Source organism: Labrus mixtus, chromosome 22 (genome assembly GCF_963584025.1).
Source record: "Labrus mixtus chromosome 22, fLabMix1.1, whole genome shotgun sequence".
Taxonomy (NCBI): domain Eukaryota; kingdom Metazoa; phylum Chordata; class Actinopteri; order Labriformes; family Labridae; genus Labrus; species Labrus mixtus.
The window spans coordinates 3198319-3214487 of record NC_083633.1 but is presented as its reverse complement, the minus strand read 5'-3'; the positions used below and the strand labels follow the sequence as shown (position 1 = coordinate 3214487).

General features: G+C 43.0%; 2 protein-coding genes and 1 long non-coding RNA gene across 3 annotated transcripts in view; 1 reads left to right on the top strand and 2 right to left on the bottom strand.

Annotated features, from left to right (window-relative positions):
• LOC132956310 (uncharacterized) overlaps positions 1-3543 on the bottom strand; it is a 53192-nt gene extending 49649 nt beyond the window's left edge. Inside the window, exon 1 of the long non-coding RNA XR_009666000.1 lies at positions 3442-3543. This is a non-coding gene — a long non-coding RNA (uncharacterized LOC132956310). The remainder of the gene's footprint in view (positions 1-3441) is intronic.
• The window catches only part of LOC132956309 (cytidine monophosphate-N-acetylneuraminic acid hydroxylase-like), a 503487-nt gene that overhangs the window by 116372 nt on the left and 370946 nt on the right, over positions 1-16169 (top strand). The window lies entirely within an intron of this gene.
• The window catches only part of LOC132956302 (cytidine monophosphate-N-acetylneuraminic acid hydroxylase-like), an 88458-nt gene that overhangs the window by 71467 nt on the left and 822 nt on the right, over positions 1-16169 (bottom strand). The gene's annotated exons all lie outside the window — the stretch shown is intronic.

The window sequence follows — 16169 nt, the reverse complement described above, 5'->3', positions numbered from 1 at the left end:
AGACGCTTCACTCATCACTGTGACCTGTACACTAACTCACATTGGCCATCTTTGAAGGTGCGCAGGCATATACACTGGCTGAAGCTTATTTATAAAGCTCTTCTTGGTTTGGTGCCTTCTTATTTATATTCATACCTTCAAAGAACCAGAAGCCACTATGCCTTGTGTTCCTGTGATGTCTTTAAACTGTCTGTGCCTCGTGTCTGCACTGAGCTCGGGAAAAGAGTGTTTAGTTTTGCTGCTCCCACCGCATGGAACTTTCTCCAAAATGACTTGAAAATGGCGGAGCTCTTGAAGCCTTTGGCTCGATCTTAAAAGATTAAAAACGTGAGACAATTGGACAGTGCCTGTGTTTCTGAATTGTACTCTGTGATCAAGATTCTGCACTTTATCTGTAAATCAATTTTCACATTGTAAATTGTTGTTCTCTCCTAACTTATTGTTTGTAAACTGTCTCTTTATCATGTAATGCTTTTTATGACGTGTGCTGCTGCCCTTTTGGCCAGGTCACCCTTCCTGATCCTGATCTCAATGAGTTATTTATCTGGTTATAAATAAAGGTTCAATAAAAAAAATAAAAAAACATGTTCATTTGTGTTGTAAAGTTGTGCATTTTAACAACGGGATCAAAGGTGAATGACTCATTAGAGACCACCAGAAGAGGCAATTGGAGGAACAGTAGTTTTTAAAACTTCCACAATGTCTTTTCTTTTTTCTTACTTTTTATGTTGTTGTTTGTTTGCAAAAGTAAGTCAGGGGGAATGGTTTAGATTTCATGAATTAAATGACCTATAGGACATTGCATTAGGTAATTATTTTGGCATCACTTATTGTACGTTTTACATATTGAACTTTACCTCAACATGTGCGCTTCCTTCCCAGAGTAAAGAGAATACAGCAGAGTAGGAGCCATTAAGGAGATCCACCACTCGTCCAGCCACACCTGCTTCAAGTGCCCTGTTGTGCAACCGGGCAACAATTGCATCTCCTCCAGACTTCTTGGGGTTACCTTGGAAGTCGTACATTTTTATCATAACTTCCAGCTGGTCTCCTACATGCCGCTCGTCTCCAACCCCCCCTGGGAGAATGATGAAGGTGCTGTGGGCAGCATTACTTGTCTGACTCAATGAAAAAGGAACTGGCAGAGGAGGAGTTTCAGGCCAAGCAATGGAGTCCAATATGAGACGTTCCTCCTCAGCTTCTGCAGAAGACAGTGGCTTGAAGGTGCAGAAGTTGTCAGGCACTGGAGGAGCAGTGGGAGGAGCAGTGTGGGGAGCAGTGGGAGGAGCAGTGTGGGGAGCAGTGGGAGGAGCAGTGTGGGGAGCAGTGGGCTGAGTAGAGGTCACTTTCTTGTTGATGATGGCAGAGTTTTCTTCATAATTTAGCTGGCAAGTAGTTGAAAAAGAAGGATGGTGACAAAGATGCATCGAACAAATTTACTAAAATAAAATAAACAAAAAAAAGATGGAATATTTGTCCAAATACATTTGTATTATTAATAACTGTTTATTTTTAAAACTTTAATCTGCCGGAAGTCACTTTGGAATTATTCTTAACTTGACCTAAGGACAATAGTCGTTTACATTTCTTGATCTTACAGCATGCTCTCCCCTTATGAACATTTCATTTACAAATGTTCTCTTATTTACTCTTTTCAATGATCAAAGTTGTGTTTTAATTTTTTCCAATTATATATTGTCTACTTTTCCCTCTCAAAGTTAGGTGTTTCTGTATCTGGCGCATTATTAATTTAATGGCTGATTATAGACATTTTAGAAGACCAGGCCGATACACTGAGGGCCACTCTATAAAATACTGAAGTAATATCCACTGCAATGATCTCAACATGGGAAAAAAAGTGTTTCGCGACAGAATTGCTCGGGATCTAATATGATGATGTCAGGGGACAAGAAAACAAAGGATCCTTTCTTCTGCCCCTTCATCAACTCCATTTTCCATTGTATGAGCAATTGCACTGCTACGTAACTGTCATTCTAAGTGAGACAACAACTAGGAAGATGTGTGAGTCACTTGAGACAACAGAGTGCCACCAAGATGTCACTCTGTGAATTATGTGATTCTGCACATCTTTCTATCAAACCAGGAGTGTACAGGAAATGTACAATATGTCACATTTTATTACGTTCTTTACAATAAAATATCTAAATGAATTAAAAATTGACTAAGCTTGTGTTGTAATAACTTTATTTCTACAGTTATGGACTAAGCCTATGTTATATATTTGTCACATCTAACAACAATCTAACAATCTACAATCTAACAACACCCACTGCCCCCTACCTCCCCCCCCCATGAAAATATTTTTTAAAAACCTACAGAAATGTCAAATTAAAGCCGTAGGCCTACCATTAAATGTAAATTAACCAATGCAGGAATAAGATAAAACAATGATATACAATTTATATCAGATTTAATTGAACTCTGTTATACAGCTGCACAGCATAATTTATATGGCAAGGTACAGCAGCTGTCTGAATGGAGCTAGTGCAAATTTATAAAGAGTCTGTGCATATTTTAAAGGCTGACTGTGCGACATTTTACACATAAATACAGCAGAAATCAAGTATATCATCTGAAAATAACTCTGAGTCATGACTGTCTACAGGGAGTGTGACACCCAAGTCCCGCTGTGATGTTTTCTGAGCCGTATCTACAGCGTGTTAACATGGACGGGACGGCCGGCCGGCTGCTCCCCTCACTCAGTATTAATCTACTGCATATAGCTCTGTTTACATTTGTCAATAATTCAGTTTAATTAAAAAAGATCACTGTCCACTTATATCTCTATTCTACTGCATCTATTCTGTATTTTAACTTTAGTATTTAATTTGGTGTTTTATATTTTTAGTTCAAAGTTTTGGCCTTCTTTGTTATGCTCCTGCTCTGGGTGCCTTTGAATTGCCCCCAGGGGAAAAATAAAGTTTCTTGAAATTAATAGAATTTAATTTATCCTGCTTCATGGAATACCCCTCCGGTCCTCACAGTTATGACATTATTACCCTCCTGATGTCACTTGTTGATGAATAGCCAGCCTGTCTCCTCAACACAAACTCTTTCAATCGGGACTTTAGCATTCATAGCGTAGAGCAGGGGTTCCCAAACATTTCAGCTTCATTGTTGCACTTCTGTGCAAACTTACATTTAATGGATTTTTTCACATATCACTTTCATTTCAGCATAAATCTTACTTAACAACTATCGTTGTTTTTTAAATTCAACTACTTTTTGTATGTATTTTCACAATAATGGGTAAAATATGCATTTTGCAAATCCTAAAACTTTTATTTGTTTATGGAAAGCATCTCGCGACCCCCCTTTCAGTGTCTCAGGAGCCCCCAGGGGGGCCCAATCCCCACTTTAGTACATTGAAAGACACTCAATGACCACCTTTAAAGTGTTACCAATAATCCCAGTTCTCACCTGCAGCAGGTCCATGTTTCTTAGTACAAAGAACAACACAGTCAGAAGGAGAAGGATGACACAGGTCTTCAGAAGTTTCATGTTGACATGGTTACTTATAAAACCTTTTAGCCACATGGTGAGTCCTCCTCTGGTACTGGATTAAAACAACCAAAAGGGGAAACAGACTCTGTGTTAAGTTTATCATATGAATTCTTCTTGAAGACACTTAACTCAGTCATAAAAACCTCTGAATATTTATAGTGTCATCATGTCTCACTACCAACATCAAACTAATCTAGTCAATCGAGAATGTGATAATTATCTGTTACCAAACAGGGAGTTTACAACAAAACAAGTTTTTGGTGCTTGAGGGTTGACAGGAACATAATTACAATGTTCATACTGATGGTCAAATTCTCACAATCAGGTGTGCCAAGGTTACATGGTCTTATGAAATGTACTGACGTCACTTGAGGACAAAAGGTTGACTTAAGGTAGGGTTAGTTTCCCTGCAGGCACACAGTAATGGAGGCACGAAGGAAACATGTACATTTAGCCTAATCAATCAATCAATCAATCAATCAATCAATCAATCAATAGAGAGTATATAATGCACTTCTTGTCAAAAGTGACAGGTCTATTGTTCTCATTCTCATTCCCAATGAGAATGCAGCATTAGGATTAGTCCCGCCTCCTGTCCATCCAATGAGAATGCAGCATCAGGATTAAGCCCGCCTCCTGTCCATCCAATGAGAGGCGAGGTTACCTCATCATTCTTCTGACCAGGGGGGTCGACGAGACGCGACATTGTCCAGGTTTTTTTTTAATCTATACTTTTTTAAATCTTTTTTACAACCGAATTAAAAAATATGTTTACAACGGATCGAAAAATAAACTGCAACGATGCGTTGTAAACAGAAACCGTTAAAAAGACACACAGAAACACCCAAGGATTCTTTAGTATCAGATTCTTTAGCGAGGCGTTGGAAACTAGATTCTACAAAACGATATAACAGGGTGCTTTCTGAAACTCCCGTGACATGGTTTCAGGAAAAATGGGAAAGTCCAAAGAAACGTATAGCACATCTATGCCGCCTTCAGGCACCCCCGCCGATGCTTCTCCATAAAAATTGGCCGTTGTTATATGGTGGTTGCTGGGGTTACTCGTTCAACTACAGTTCTAACGAAGCCTGTTTTTATCAGCTTCGAGAAGGGGAGCGCTATACCCCTTCGACAGAGTTTAAGGCCAACCTTACCTCCACAGATTGGTTTATCTTGTGCGTGTTTGGATCAACAACGTCGAAGCCAGAAGCCCCTCAAAATAGTGAAAATGGAGAAAGAATTGTATCCAGCATGGTGTGGGAGTCCAAAACTTCAGTCTCCGGCAAATGGTACTTTAGAGCTAGCCATCAGATGTGTACAGAAGCAGAGAAGACCGCAGAGTATTTTGTCCTGGAGTACTTTAGTAGCGAATGCAGGATATTTCAGCCAGCATTGCGCATTCCTCTCGAGGAATGGTTGAAAGTGATGGAGGTAGAAGACCGCAATGTTAAACAGCTATATGTCATCAGCCGAACCTTCAGCGATATAATGAGGGTGAAGACGGTTTTGTAAACCGTAGACACTCCCATCTTCTCTACAACAGCCAATCAGGAGCTTCGCCCTCCTCCTCCTCACCATCTAAAGTGTTTAAAAGACACGAGAATTTGTATCTACAAGTACTTTTTTTTTGCCCGCCTCGCGACAATGGAGCTCACTCAGGAAAATCTGCAGCCCTCTCCTCCTCCTTCGCCACCTCCTTCACCACCTCCTTCCGACCCTGAGTCAACGCCGTCGCCGACGCGTAGACAGCCAAGACCAACCATCCTGGCGCTTAAACCTAAGCGTACAGCTTCACCACGGAGAAGGGTTAGTAGTAGTCCTTTTCCAGAGTGTCGCAAGAACTTGTTGAAATTTTTTTCGGAGCCTGAGCTTCCGTACCATTCTTGTTCTTCTCTACCATCAACCATGCAGGAAGAGATCGAGCCAGGGTCTCTGCTCGACTCTCAACCATCACCACCGGCGGAACCTCAACCGCTAATACCGGAGCCACCTCCTGCATATTCACCGGCATCACCATCAACCCCGCCATCTCCTGAGCAGCGAGAGGACGAATCAGAGGACGAGTCAGAGGACGGCTCGGAGGCCAACAAAGAGAATGAGACCGACGGTTATCTGTCCGCCGTTCTCATGAACACGGTGAAAGCTGTGGTGGTGTACGTGTTGGACCACGTACTGAAGTTGTATCGACAGGAGATTTGCAACGGCTGTGTGGTGAGTCATCCTAGCCAGCATCAGCACCCGTGCTTGGACGACGAACCCGACTTCTTCTACATGTCACATTTTGAACCTGTGAACAAAAGACTGTTGAAGGAGACGCTTATTTCAGCCGTCTCAAGCGCTCTTGAGAGACGGTTCATTCGTATCTCATCCGGCAGGATCCTCGGGCTCGTGGAGGCCTTTCTGTATGATCTGAAATACGCCACTCGCATTAGCAGGAAAATACAAACGGTACTTGACACGTTGGTTAGCGACAACAGAGCTAAGCAGTGCATGTTGAAGGATGCGTTTGAGATATGGGAAGACAAACAACCAGAGGAGGGTAAAATTGTGCGTGTGGAATTCTAAATCCCGCAAGTTGTGTTGTCGTGATTAAAGATTTCTTCATATTCTCCTGAAAACAAGTAAAAAAAAAAAAAAAATAAAACATGGGGAATCTTCCTCAAAGAATGTGGGCCTGTGTAGAAGAACACACGATCGTTTAGTATCTGTTTTGAATCAAGTTATTAAAAACAAGACAAATTGCTATCTGTTTAGAGACGATGAGGTTATTCACAGATTGTGTTTTTGCTCTTACTTTTATTGTAGCTCAAAATGAAAATAATGTGGTGTGAATAAAAACATAAAATGCTAATCATGTTTGTCGTTTTTTCATAAACTTTGGAGAGACGTGGGGTAAACATGTCTGAGAAACGTGTCATGAAAAAAGTGTATTATAACCCCTCTCACCCGGGGAGTTTTGGAGGGTTAGATAGACTACACAGAGCTGTGCAGGATGAAATCGGCGAAAAAGTAAATATGATATGCAGGCTTTGGTGAAACACAACGACGGTTACAATTATCTCTTGACCGTTATAGATGTATTTTCAAAAAAGGCCTACGTAAGGACACTAAAGAGAAAATCAGCCCCCGAGGTTGTCAGGGCCTTTGAGTCTGTTTTGATAGAGAGCCAGAGCCCTGAAAAGTTACAGACAGACGCCGGTAAAGAGTTTTTCAACAGAAATTTCAAGAGCCTGATGAAGAAACACGGCATTACTCACTTTACCACAGGGAGCGATCTCAAAGCCTCGGTGGTGGAGAGATTTAACCGCACGTTGAAAACGAGAATGTGGAGGTATTTCACAGCCAAAAATACACGCAGGTACTTGGACGTGTTGCAGGATTTGCTCAAAAGTTACAACAACAGCTACCACAAGAGTATAAAAATGACGCCTGTGCAGGTCACGGTTGAAAATACTCCTCAAGTTTTTCAAAACCTAAGCTTAATTTTAAGCAGGGGGATCTGGTGAGAATATCTAAACTGAGAGGTGTGTTTGATAAAAAGTAGAGCTTTTCCGACGAGCTGTTTACTGCATCTGAATGCACTCCTCGTCTACCCCTGTTTACAAACTCAAAGATTTTGATGGGGAACCAATAAAGGGGACCTTTTATGAAGCCGAGTTGCAAAAAGTACAGGTGGCTCCCGACAAACTCTACCGAGTGGACAAAATTTTAGACAGGAGAGTAGTACGAGGTGAAAAACAGGCTTTGGTACGGTGGAAAAATTGGCCCGAAAAGTTCAACAGCTGGGTCAAGGTCGATCTGAAAGATGCATAAAACCGCTTCTCTACCACCCCACAACCTTCACTCTGTCACTACAAGTACTCCATCATGGATCAACGGCTCAAGGAGGGTTTTTACATTACCCTACCCTCTAACGCTAGCCTCAATGTGTTTAAAAATAACACAGCCTCTAGATTTCAGGTGGATTTAGCCCAGCATATAGATTTAGAGGGTCCCTGGCAGGTTGCATTGACGGAAATCTCCTACCCTCACACCTGGTTTAACGTGCCTATTGACACGGGATTCTTTGAATGGAGAGATAAACCTGTTGAAGGTGCCGCTTCAGAGCCCGAGGTCAAACGTCAAAAGATTAGAGGAGGTTATTACAGTAACCTGACTCAATTTACACACGAGTTAAATGCCTTTCTAACAAAAATTGGAGCGGATGTGCAAGTAGTCTATAGCAACATTCAAAAGAGATATGAATATCAGGCAGGGGGTGCAACTCATCTACGCTTTCATCCCCCCTTGGCCTACATTATAGGGGAAATTCCCGGGATGGCTCCCTACCCGGCAGATATAAAGGGAGGATTCTATCACCTCTTTTGTTACAGTGACATAGTAAGGCACCAGGTGGTGGGTGATGCTTACGCTCCTCTCCTGAGAATCGTTGATGTGAAAGGTACATTCGGGGACGTGATTACCCAGCATTTTAACCCACCCTACTATCTACCTGTAGCCAAAAACCACATTGAAAACATTTCCGTCGAGATTAAAACGGATCAAAATCAACCGCTCAAGTTTACCTTTGGCAAGACGGTGGTGAAATTACATTTTAGACCCGTTTCTTCTCAGCTGTAAAAATGATGCATCAAACCCTCGACCCTCACCGTTTTGTGAGCTATTATGAAAATCAGGTGGGAGGAGCCCTCCCTGGTTTTTACGGGGCCCCTGTAATGTACGGGAGAGGGATAGGTTCTGTATTTTCAAGGCTATTTCGTTTTGTATCGCCTCTGGTTAAGAAAGGTTTTGCCATTGCTAAACCCCATCTAAAAACAGCTGCTAAAAACATAGCCTCGCAGGCCATCTCCCACGCCATGAGCAGAATAGCCGGAGAAGGAGATTCTCAAGAAGGCTCCGGAGGTATTATGGTGTTGGCCAGAAGACCCAGGAAGAGACCCCCGGGGGACCGTGTTTTAGCAAGGTCTAAAAATAACCGACGCGGGGGAAAGAAGAAATCAGTAGGGAGAGGCCTTGCTAAGGGAAGGAGGTCCGTCGCAGGCAGAAACCTAGACTCTGGAGACATAGTTCTCTAAACAAAAGTTTCAGAGAAAAAACAAAACAAAACAAAAAATAAAATGGCTTTATTGCATCACAAATCGACAGAGTGTAGCATGGCTGAACTGGATTTATTTTCAGCTCCCATGACGCAGTTGTCTATCGACGAGAAACTCTACACAGAGGTCATGCCTCTGTTGGCCATTACAGATACAGGTCCTATAGAGTTTTTTATACCAGGGGACGGTGAAAAATATTTGGATCTAAATGACACCTTGCTCCATCTCAGGGTGCAAATTACCAACGCTGACGGCACAAACCTAGTGGTCGATGCCCCTGTAGGGTTAATCAATTACCCTCTGAATACAATCTTCAGCCAATGCGATATTATTCTGGGGGATAGACTGATATCGCAGTCCAGCACCACTCATCCTTACAGGGCTATGATTGAAGCCCTGCTCAACTTTTCAGAAGCTACTCTACAAACACAGTTTAGCTCAGGGCTGTTTTACAAAGACACCGCCGGCTCTATGGACTCTGTGGTGACCGTCAATGGTCCCAATCGCGGTCTACGCAACAGAGCCAAATTTACAGAGCAGTCCAGAGAGCTCCACCTGTTGGGACCTCTCCACGCTGATATATTATTCAGCGAGAGGCTCCTTTTGAACTCTGTGGACATGAGAATTAAGCTGACCAGAGTGTCCGACGCCTTTTGTCTCATGGGGGCTGCCAACAGCACCTACCGTCTGAAAATACTGGGGGCTGCTCTGTTTATGAAAAAAGTCAACGTTTCTCCACCCGTGCGTTTGGGTCACACCACAGCCTTGATGAAGGGCAACGCTCTCTACCCTCTGTCACGGGTGAACGTGAAAACCTACTCCATCCCGCAAAACTCAAGGATATGCAACCAGGAGAACCTCTTTCTGGGCACTATGTCAAAGTATGTGGTGATAGGCATGGTACACCACGAAGCTTTTACGGGGAGCAGGGATCTGTCTCCTTTCAATTTCATCCATAACGATGTGGAATACCTGGCCTTGTGTCAGGATGGAAGACAGGTGCCGGCCAAAGCTTTTCAGCCTCAATTTAACAACGGTGTGTCTGTCAGAGAGTTTTACAACATGTTTACAGCTACAGGGAGACACTTGAAGGATTTACCTCTGAGCATCAACAGGAGAGAGTTTGAACAAGGATACTCTCTGTTTGTCTTTAATCTCAACGCCGGGGAGGATGCTGACGCCCTATCCCCCGTCTCCAACGGGAATTTAAGGCTGGAGATGAGATTCAGAGTGCCTTTACCTCAGACCACTACACTGATTGTGTACGCCTGCTACGAGTCTATTTTGGAGATCAACTCTAAAAGGCAGGTCACAGTGTAAACACCAGTTTACCAGCGAGTGTTCTGTAAGGTAACACGGGAAAATACAAACCCCTCGGCAGATACACCGTGGCTCTGATTAACCCAAAGTAGGCGCTCGGATCTTTAAAATCTCTGTAAATGATTTCCGGGTGACCTAGAGGATAAGGGAAGCTGCAGTTTACATACGGGTAGAGAGACGTGACGTCTACGTAACGCACGCTCTCATTCTGTTCGGCCGTATAACGCAGTCTCACAGCGCAGGTCCTCCCCCCATACAGAGCGTCGTGGGGAAGGAGCGGCTGCGGGGGGTCGTAACGCCTGAGGAACTCTAGCACGCTCATTCCATCTATGCTCCCTCATAACTATCACTTTTACCCCATACACAGATTGTAGCGTTTCCAGCCTCCTCATGGTGCTCGAATGAAGCTCTTCGAATGTGGTGTGGGTGAGCGGACAGCGGTCCTGCGGCTGAAAGCACTGGGGGCATCCGTGATAAAAACAACCTAAAAATTCCCACACATACTTAACGCCCCCCCTCTCTGCATAACCGTCTACACTGTAGGTCCCCAGCTGTTTTTCACCCGCGTTAAGCGCGTGGCGAATAAAGATACCTTCTTCGTGAGAGCCATTCTAACCATTGTATGCTGCAGTGTGAGAATGATCTGTATTGTCTTTTGTAGTGGTCGGGTGAAGGGATGGCCAACGAGTTTGGGGTCAGAAAATTAGTGACAAATACTTTCATGCAAGCCGAGGCTATAGTGGAGCGACTAAATGGATCTACCCCCGTCTCCTCAATGAAACCTTTTCTAAATGTTGTACAGGCTTCTGCGAGAATGTTGACGTCATTTTCACAATAAAGGAGCGACTCTTTTGCGAAGTTAAACACGCCGTGATGCACCTGCTCGTACCACGTCTCAAATTTAAGTTTGCCTTCTACCGTCATGCGCTCTGTGCCGTAGGCTTGGGATGAGGGATAGGGACCCACGTACTTCAAAGTCGCTTTTGAGCTAAATCTGTGAGGAAAATAGCCTTTAACTTTATCTTCAAAACCCAGAGCCCTGGGCATTGATGAAAGAGGCATAGTTAAAAAACACAGAGAATCTATGTATTTTTGTTGAAAATCCGGTTCTGTAAAACAGATGACTTTACTCCCATGCATGATAAGAGAAGGTTTTATTCCTAGAGCTATCATAGCGTTGAGAACTAGGTACCCGTCAAATCCTTTTGAATTGTGCGCTATAAACACAGCATTGCGATAGACAGTGTTTCTGAAACGCAGAACAAAGTCGGTGGCGCACGAAGAGCCCGAAGAGCTCCATTTCTCTCCCTTTAAGGATTTTGTGCACACCAGGAACGGTCTGTGCACGGATCTCTCGTCTGTGTATGTTTCAAAGTCGTAAAAAACAATGTTTTGGTTGTGATCTTTGTCGGGTTTTAACTCTTGAATGAAACACTGGTGGTTTTTTTTGCCATCGGCCCTCGGGAAGTATTTCTCCACATATTTTACGGGTTTACACGCGCCGTCAACCCCTGTGTACCATAAACGGTGACATTTTCTGCATTGCTTATACAAATCGCATTGGCTGCGTTTGACGGAGGTTTCTCGCGGAGCCGAGCTTGTTCTCTCCACCTGCTCTTTGTGCTTTCTCATACAGTAATCCGAACGACACGTACGGTGACAGTCTGCGCAAGAAACGGGCTGAAATGTCAGTTTACAACACCGGGGGTCTAAACACACAGAGCAGTGATCCCAACAGCGATGGCTGCATACGCTGTCGTAGCCTGTATAGCACTCTTTACAGACATAAGAAGTGCCCAAAAAAGACTTTAGAGTTTTTTATGCCATAGTAATGATTTTCATGGAGAAAAAGATACGCTGTTTTGTCTTTTTTGGGAGTTGCTGTGTGAAATATAGCGAGGGTGCGGCTGCCTTTATTTCTGTAAAACACTACGATCTTACAGTCTAAAGCCTTTTCAAAGAGTGACACGTCACTAAAACTCACATCTCTGTGATCTGTGAATCCCACTCTGTTCTGAAACTCCGCCCCTATTCTCTCAGCCTCTCTGTGACTGATGGACGGATGTAGCAGGAGAGCCAGATTAATGGCAAAACACAGATTGTTGTCTGGGTTTTCTACAACGTAGAGAAATCTCCTCCTTTTATTAACCACTTCGTTATCTAACATAGAATCCAACTTTATACGACCTGCACCACGCGGGTTACGAATCAACTGAACCACTAATTCTAGATCCTGATCGGTCATGAGTGACATATTAGACTGAACGAGTTCATCCAACAAGTTTTGAAAAGTTGCTAGACCTGTGTCATCTTCGTTTGTTCTCGCTAAGCGGGACACATTCTTAGCAAAGTGTTGTCCCCTCAGTTCCATTTGAATAATATCCTGCGCTTGCGCTTGGGAAAAGATTCTGTCACACAGTTCCTGAGCCGTACCCATGACACTGCCGTAGAAATCTCCGTAATCAGCCACACCTGAAGGAGTGGGAAACCTTAATATCTGTCTTATTTCAACGTTGTTAAATCTATCACGAATCACTACAACGGGTTGAGACTGCGGTAGAGGATCCCTCTGGGGAACTTCATCAACTGTCTCATCTCCCAATTGTTGCTGCGGTGTTCGCGACCGAGGCGGTGATAATGCTGGGGTTAAAGGGTCAAGAATGCGTTCTCCATCTACAGAGGAGACGGGACGGGGTGATAGGATTTGCTCCGTGTTACCCCCTGTCTGAATTTCCAAAAGCTCCAGGGCATCATCTAAATCTCTGAAGCGTTCTAATTGTGATACTCCGGGGTCGGGTTCATTGTTGGGAGAGCGTGCGGCCCTGTGTGAAGGCGTGCAGGGCTCAGAGAGGTATGAATTGGAGGTTTCATTCTCTAAGCTGACAGTCTCTAACAACGAGTGAAAATGATCTAAACTTTCGACAATGGAATGAGCATGATTCAAATCCTCTAATGCATTGTTTAAAGCTAAAAATGGGTCCTGGGGAGTTTCGGGGTACTCCTCAGGATCCATGATTTACTAATTAAAAAAAATTAAAAAAAATAAAAACATTAAAACATGATACCCCTTCTTGCGTTGTTGTTGCAAAAGTACTCTTAAGAACCCTTTGGAAGTTTTGGCAACATCTACAGACAGGATCCCATGGTACGTGGGTGTAACGGCTTCTCCTCCTGTCTCGTCTCTCTCTCTGTCGGCGTCCTGGATTAAAAAATAAAATAAAATAAATTAAAAAAATTAATAAATAAATATATACATTTATATTACAGATCTAATGTTTAAAATATAACACACCTTATAAAAAAAAAACTTACGGTTTCTGCGAATATCGTAGTCTGATCCCGAACTACTCTCAGTCGGGGTCCTGGAGCGTCTGCGCCCGCGGGTATTGTCGGCACTCGGGCCCCGGGAGGAGGATGAGGAGGAGCTCGATGCAGAGGTGGAGCTGTCCCGTCTTCTGGTTGTCTTTTTCGGCCAGCTGCTGCTTGGAGCACGGGCGGCCGTCTCTCTCTCTTCTCGTTTAGCGGGGATTTCTCTATCATTTGATGATGCACCTGCGACAACGGGGCTTGATGGACCGGCGAGAACTGGGCCTGGGTCTGGTTGTTGCGTCAAATTTCCCTCAACAGGCGGGCCTTCTACAGCTCTTGACGGAACGGCAATAGCATTTGACGGCTCGCCAGGCGGGCCGTCAGCGGGGTTTGATGCAGCCGCTGGGCTGGCTCTCCTGGTTGACGCGTTGAATCTTCCTCAACAGGCGGAGTGGCAACAGCGTTTGACGGGTCGGTTAGGCTGGGGTGTCCGGCCGGTGTATCAGGTGTGTTGAGGAGTTCTGGAGGCGGAGGAGACGGCGGGGGTGGAGAAGGGTAACCTTCCAAACATAAATAAAAATATATAATAATAATGTAAAAACACACTAGAATTTGTGGTAAAATAAAATAACACACTTACAATGATCGAAGACGAACTCCAGTTCTTCAAGAGTATAGTCTCACGATTTCTGCAAAATGTCATTATATCATAAATATGTCACAAATTACGTGTTAGCAAAAAATAAATAAAATAAATAAATATAACTTACGGGGATGGTTCATGTACATCGTAAGAGAGTTTCAGGGTTTCTGTCACGTAGCAGAAGTTGTCTCCAGATGTCTTCTGAACAGGTTCCGGTATATTTACGCTCTCTCTTATAACATTTCATTTTCGATGGATTTTCGCTCTTAGCTATTATTTGCAGATTTTTCCCATACAGTATAAGTCTGCGTTATATAGATATGTATATTATTCTGTTTCTCACACAGCATAACGCTAAAAAGGGTGGTGACCTTTGACCTAGCAGTTATGAGAACCGGTATGCGCAGCGGGTTGTATGTCTGCTATAATACAGAGACGAGACGGAAGGATTCGTTCTTCAAAACCTGTATAATGTGGGAACCCTAATTTTCATTGTATTTTACACAACACCCCTTTTCTCGAGGACCGCTTCTGTTTGTGGTCTCTGCTCTTTTCATTTCTCCCCACAAGCCGGAGAGCCTCGCACGGATTCACACCTCTCCATCCCCCCGTAGTTCCATCAACGGCCGTCTTTTTAACATTTTTATATTTTGCAGTTTAATTTTTCGATCCGTTGTAAATATATTTTTTAATTCGGTTGTAAAAAAGATTAAAAAATAAAGAATATAAAAACCTAGTCTTCGGTACTAGAACCAGCCGGTGTGTCTTTTTTCACTCTGTTTACAACGCATCGTTGCAGTTTATTTTTCGATCCGTTGTAAATATATTTTTTAATTCGGTTGTAAAAAAGATTTTAAAAAGTACAGATTAAAAAAACCTAGACAATGTCACGTCTCGTCGACCCCCCTGGTCAGAAGAATGATGAGGTAACCTCGCCTCTCATTGGATGGACAGGAGGCGGGCTTAATACTAATGCTGCATTCTCATTGGATGGACAGGAGGCGGGACTAATCCTAATGCTGCATTCTCATTGGTCCAAACAGAACAATGAGAACAATAGACCTGTCACTTTTGACAAGAAGTGCATTATATACTCTCTATCAATCAATCAATCAATTTAATTTGTATAACCTCAACTCATAACAAGTGTTATCTCGACACACTTTACAAAAAGCAGGTAAAAGATCTTACTTAATGCCTAACTAAAGATTGTTTTTAAGAAAACGTTTTAATTGGTACTATTTTGTTACTTTATACTTAAACACATTGAAGTGTATGGATGTTGTCAATTATTGGGTATGTGACGTAATCGGCCAACAAGGTCCAAGTTTAACTAACTGAAAACTGATAACTGATAACTGATAACTGAAAATCACCACCCACCTGTAGCGGAGTCGGACATACACATAGTGCCGTACTAGTGTACTGAGACAGATACAAGAGGCCAGTTAAATGGCTGTGAGTTATTGTTTATACTGTGACATCAATAAGGAAGTGAAGAAAAAAAACATATATTATACCTGAACATAAGCCAGCCAGGTTGAAATAAATCCAGAGGAATCCATCACAGCAGAGGAGGCAGATATGAGATGGGTGAGACAATAATCAGAATCGTTTTTTTTATTGCCACGTACATTTACACATAGAAGGAACTTGACTTGGGGTTTTGGTGCAAAACAATTAGGAAAATTAAATTAAAATATTAAAACCCAAAATGTAGCCTACAGAAGGTTCAATGAAGGAGTTGGGCAGTCGACAGTGAAATAATCTTACAGTATAGATAGATCTACTAACAGAGTGCATGTTGAATAAATAAATAGCTGTGTTTCAATGGAAACACCTTAAGTCAACACAAGAGTTGATCAACCACCAGATGCTGCCAGAACAGGATCTGAGAGAGAGGGGGAGAGGGAGAGAGAGACAGGAAGAGAGAGAGACAGAGATCGAAAGGGGGAGAGGGAGAGAGAGACAGGGAGAGAGAGAGAGAAAGGGGGGAGAGGGAGAGAGAGTGACAGAGAGAGAGACAGAGGGGGAGAGGGAGAGAGAGAGAGAGAGAGACAGAGGGGGGAGAGGGAGAGAGAGAGATGGATGCACATCGTGATTTTATGCACTTCTCCTCACTTGATAGAAAATAATTAAGCTCTTACTGCTCTTTAAACATGCTGCAATGGTCACTGTGCAATAACTAGCTTACTATTCTTGTACATTTTGTATATATTGTGTGTTGCTTTATCTTGTCTTTAATCTGCTGTCTGCATATTTTTTATATTTTATTT